The sequence below is a fragment of the Centroberyx affinis genome, unplaced genomic scaffold, assembly GCF_046629955.1.
Source record: "Centroberyx affinis isolate AG114_WGS23_722 - 3 ecotype Tasmania unplaced genomic scaffold, CSIRO-AGI_Caff_v1 ptg000326l_1, whole genome shotgun sequence".
In the NCBI taxonomy this organism is placed as follows: Eukaryota; Metazoa; Chordata; class Actinopteri; order Beryciformes; family Berycidae; genus Centroberyx; species Centroberyx affinis.
In genome coordinates, this window is record NW_027279002.1 from 152354 (window position 1) to 158049 (window position 5696).

General features: G+C 49.5%; 1 pseudogene; it reads right to left on the minus strand.

Annotated features, from left to right (window-relative positions):
* Nucleotides 1-377: 377 nt before the first annotated feature.
* LOC139640995 (uncharacterized) lies at nucleotides 378-3297 on the minus strand (annotated as a pseudogene).
* Nucleotides 3298-5696: the final 2399 nt, after the last annotated feature.

Here is a 5696-nt window from a genome sequence, read left to right on the forward strand (position 1 = left end):
AATAGATATGAATTATCTTATTCAGCAGTCATTATAAGAGTGCATTATAATCACTTGTATTCATGCAAGAGTGGAACACACCTTAAAACCAAGAGCTCACCAAGATTATAAGAGTGCATTAAAATCACTTGTATTCATGCAAGAGTGGAACACACCTTAAAACCAAGAGCTCACACTAGCTCCATACATTCTAGTAAATGTCACCAATATCTTTGAAGCTCAATAACAAAATTACACTATAGCCAGTATTCAATAGTCTTATTTATTTGTAAAAACGATTAAACATAAATAAATAAAAAAATACATAAATAACAAAATAAATAACGAAATAAATAAATAAACTGATAAATAGATAATAAATAGATTGATAGATTGTTTCATTCATCACGGCACCAAAAACACCAGAAATCTGTGTCGTCCTCCTCCTCCCAGTCCGCACAAGTGGTGTGGAACCACTTGTGGCAATTGTCACACTGGACCCAAGACACCAGACCCTCAGAGTCCTGAGGAGGGTCTGGCTGCTTGCACTGGCCACACCGCCAGTTCCTTTCTTCCAGCCTTCTTCTCTTGGGGGCGGTGTGACCTTCTCAAAGAAGTAAGGTATTAGGGCATTATTTGAATGAAAACGGATGAACATGTAATACTGAAAACAAATTTAACATATTACCAGTAGTCATCAAGGGTCCAGTGGAGGAGGAGGACGACGACGACAACGTTGTTGAAAGCCCAGGAAGGCAGGAGGCTGCATAAATGAAGAGACTTGTTATGGTAGTTTGTGCTGTTTGTTATTGTAAACCTTTTAACTGAATTCTCCCAAAATTAAGATTGAATTTAAATGATTGCATTACATAACACTGGCTTATCCTAATCCACAAAATACTGCCGAACATACTACGATGAGAGAGAGAGGATGAGGAGGAGGAGAAGCCTACGTGCTAGGTGAGGTGGCAGCTAGGTGATGATGAATGTTCAAGATAGCATCAATATCTATTACTATTGCTATGAAACCAAACCGTTAAGCAAACACAACATACCGTTCAGAACAGGCGATGGAGAAGGAGAGGTGGGGGGATGGTGGTTTTCAGGCAGGTGAGTGTGTGGATGGCGGTTAGAGGCAGGCATCTGGGGACCGTGGGAGCGTGAAGAGGGGGCTGAGGGACCGGCGATGGAGGGGCCAGAACTGGCGGGAACAGCCCCGAGGGATACTCTTCTTCTGCGGCTGGGGAGGGAGCCGCCATGCGGGGTACAGGAAGTGGCTGTCGAGCTGCTGATGTCATCGCTCTGCCACTGCCGCTCCCTGTCTGCCCTGGCCAGAGCTCTGGCTTCCAGACGTGCAGCGCGGTCCTCCACCTCTTCAATGACATCTGACATCTCCTGTGCTGTGAGCAGACGGGCCTTGGTAATGTTCCTCCTGATCTTACCGGTGTTGTGGGTGAAGTTGACTTCAGTCAGGAGGTGGGCCAGGTCTGCTGATATCCTCCCTGCTGTTACCAGGGGATGGCCGAGGAAAGGGTTTGGGGCATCCTGGCGTGGAGGATTCTGGGATGGGGGGTTCTGGGGTGGGGTGTCCTGGCGTGGGGGGTCCTGGCGTGGGGGGTTCTGGGGTGGGGGGTCCTGGCGTGGGGGGTTCTGGCTTGGGGGGTTCTGGGGACTTCTGGATGGGGTGGTAGCAGCAGGGGTGACACTAGGAGATGCAGGCATGGCTGGTGGTTCTGGCAGAGTCCCGCGCTGTGGCCCGGACGGCATGACCCGTGACAAGTCAATAGCCGTAGGGTCCAGAGGGTGGAGGCCACACTTCCTGAATCCCGCCACCACCACTCTCCGATTCTTTAGCCGCTGATATGAGTCTCTCAGGACCCTTGAAATCTCCTTCTTGGAAACCACGAAGGAGTGGCTAACTGCCGACAGATCTCCCACAAGCCCAGAGAAATCTGCCTTCAAGGGTCCAAAGAAACTCACATCCAGCGGCTGCAGGATGTGAGATGTGTGTGGCGGCAGGCACAAGAGGATAACCCCCTCCCTCTGTGCCGCCCGGACCAGCTCTGGATCCAGGTGGGACTGGTGGACCGTCCAAGACAAGGAGCAGAGGGCGTTCCTGGGTGGCGTACTTGAGGAAATGCTCGACAAACCACTTCCTGAAGAGTTCGGAGTCCATGTACCCTGCTGGCGACTTCCCATAGAGGGCATGGGGGACTCCCTCTTTGTTGTAAGGTCCCCCCGGGTAGCCCCCCTTGTAGATGATAAAAGGGGGGACGTCCTCCCCAGCCGCGTTGAAGCAGGCCAGGACGGTGATGTGTTCTCTTGTTCCCTGGGCCTGCTTGTAAGCATGTTTCTTCCCTCGGGGCACAACGACTTTCCTTCTGTTGGAGTCCAGCTGAAACCCCCCCGTCTCATCACAGTTATAAATTTGACGGGGTTTCTCCCTCAGCCCATGCTCCTCTAAGGTGGTGGACAGCAAGGCGAACTATTCGTCGATGGGTCCCCTCTTGGCACAGGCTGCCCTCCCACGGTCAATGGTGTCTGGGATCCTCATTGTCAGGCGATGGTGGTGCCTCTGGCGGAAATTGTCCCACCACGTCCTTATGGTGGTCTTGGGGCCTTCTGGATGGCGGTGGTTATATATTACCAGGGTGTGGGCCAGGACCTGTGGCTTTGTCAGTGGAAACCCATAACTGGCAGAGTACAAACAGTCCTCCACCAGGGAACTTTCATCTTCAGGGGTTAGGGATGGCTTCCGGCCGATTTGGGAGCCGGAAACCACCTTTCCACTGACGCGGTCACACAGGCTGGACTTGGGGACCCCAAACACCTGGGCTGCCTGCCTCACACTGCACCTGCCCTCCCGCACCTCTTCAATGACCTGCTCCATAGCCTCCGGGGCCCAGTTCCGCTTCTTCCTCTCCCTCTTCGCCAAGTAGCGAATGCTAGGCAACTGCAAACACATAAATATAACAGTACTATTACTTTAAAAATAGTTTGGAACCAAACAGTTTAATATCATATGTAGAAACATAACTGCATGCATTCACACAAATATATACACCTTACCTTTACAGAGTATAGCATGGCAAGAATTGCTACCTCTGCCTCATTCTTTCTCACACTTTTCTCCACTTTGATCCTCCTGCAGAAAAAGACAAAAGACAAACGCACACATGCACATGCACACACACACCCTACATACCTTATCTGTTAGTGTGTGTTGCTCCTCTCCCTACTCTGCACTCTGCTGCCTCAGCCTCTCTTTTCTTTTCACACAAAAAATGGCACAACATTGACTGCAAGACTCTTATGCATCTTAATAGACTAACATATCACTAAAACCTCTACGCACACACACCTCAACCTCACACGCACACACTAACACACACACAAGACCAAGAGGATGCAGCAAAAACTGGTTATCAATGGCCCTGTTAATGTGTGATGTTCTTGGTGAGAAGCCACGGATCCACTCCTGTCTTCTTTAATGTTGTTGTTGTGTGAAGGCTCTCCTACCAGTGTTGTACTCTCCCAAGACCCCAAAACACTTGGCTTGGCTTGTAAATAACAGTTCCAGTATCACTGAATATGTTAACTAACCTTGCAAGAAAAATCTCTACACATTTTCTAATTCATTATTTTGTCATTGTGTTCAACGCCTCTGCGCTACTTTAGAATGTCAGGCCAAGGTCCATTTAAAACTCTGGCAATTTATTTCTGCCTTGCATATCGGCAAAAAACATACATTCTGTGTGCTGGATGTGGGGGGATGAAGTTGTGTGATTCACTAATTCCTTGTCTTCCAGTGTCCAGTCCTGCTTTCAGATGATGGCCATCTGTCAGAGGCAGAAGCTGACCTCTGACAGTGGGAAGGGTGCGTCTCAGTCCACCCACCAGTCATCCCTACAGCAGCAGGCCTCCTCCAGCACTGCCCACCCCAACCAGCACAGCAACCCCTTCCAGGTTCACCCTACTGGGCTCAGTAGCCAGGCTCGGCCCCCCCACCAGAGGACCAACCCTCATCTCTCCACCACCACCAAGAGGAAACGGAGCACACCACCAGGCAACTCTGGGTCACATCAAATGCACAAAAGAGGCAGGACCCAGGTCAGGTCTGAGAGGAAAAGGGAGAGGGTTGAGGTGGAAAGAACGAGGGTTGAGGTGAAAAGGAAGAGGGTTGACGGGAAAAGGAAGAGAGATGAGGTTGAGCCTGGAGAGAGAGAGAAGAGGGGCAGGGGCTCAGACGAGACCTGCCCAGAAAACAAGAGCAAGAGGAGCAGAGAGGACAGACACAGGTAAGCACACCTACAACTGATTCACTGGGGTCAGGTCACTTTCTGCTGTGACGCTCCATTGCTTCAACCCAGTCTATGAAGAATTGAATGGAATGACAGTAAATTAACCCAATCTCTGGATCGGGGCTAGATTGTCATGGTGATGTCTCTCGGCATTACAGATTTATCAGTAATTTAATCTTCCATACATCGTTGCTCAGAGTGTCTCCACCCACCTCCAGCGCCACCCAGGCAGTCCCCACCTTGGACCCACCCGACCCAGTGGTCATCAACGGTAAGGGTGAAACCAACGGAAAGGATGAGGGGGGAGTCCGGCTGGACAAAGCCAAGAGGTCTGCAGGAAGTCTGGCCTCTCATACCAGCAAGAGGACCGGTAAGTTAACAATACGTCTCTGCAGTCCCATTAACACAAGAAATCAGTGTTTCTAACGTCTGACTTCTGTTTTCTAGCCGACCAGACTGATGCTTCCCACAATGCCAGTGATGCAGCCCAGCCTGAAGCCATGAGGTCCAGGGTCTGTCCCAGTACAGGAGACTTCAGAGCCAGAGCCAGGACCCAGAATGAAGCCAGCACCTCCACATCTCAGGCTGGCATGCCTTCATCTCTGGTCCATAAGTGGTACTCTGCCTTTGTTCCGGAGCTCTTGCCTGTCCTGTACCCTGCTGGGCCGGACTCAGGCAGGGCTAAACCTGGACCAGAATCCCCTCCACCTAGCCCTTCCAAACAGCCAGGGCCACAGTTGTAATCCCCACAAAGTGCATAAGAACCACCAATCTGCACTTTGCCAGTCATGGCTTACAACTTGTGGAACGAATGTGAACTTGTATGTTGAAATGTTCTGAATGTGAAGTCCCGCGCAAAAACATTTTCACAAATGTGTAAATCAATAGATAAATACAATGACAGCTGCAAACTTGTAATACAACATTTACTCATATTTAGTTTTTTTTTTACAGTTCATTTTCTGGTAAAACCACAACTCTGATTACAGCCTTTCAACCTCTCATCATTGCAACTTCACAAATGTGATCTCCCACATCACAAAGTGAGCAATCACAAGACAGGAGCTGAGTGTTAGCTTGCAGATCAAAGCTGTGGATGCTGATGGCTGTCAGCCTTTCTGCTCTCGGTCTTTGATAGATTAGTACTAAAACTAGGAAAAACAAAAAAAACAAAGCTACCGTGAGAAACTTGGAAGAGTCTTATGGCCATCAGCATCTCCGGCAGCGTCCACAGCTCTGATCCGCCAGCTAGCAATGAGCTTTGCCTTGTGATTGGTCACCCCCTCCCCCCTTCCCCATTTGTGAGGTTGGAATGACCAATTTGAAAGGTTGTAATCACAGAGTTGTGGTTGTACTGGACAATGAACTCAAGTAAAAAATAAATGAGTAAATGTTGTATTACAGGTTTGCAGCTGT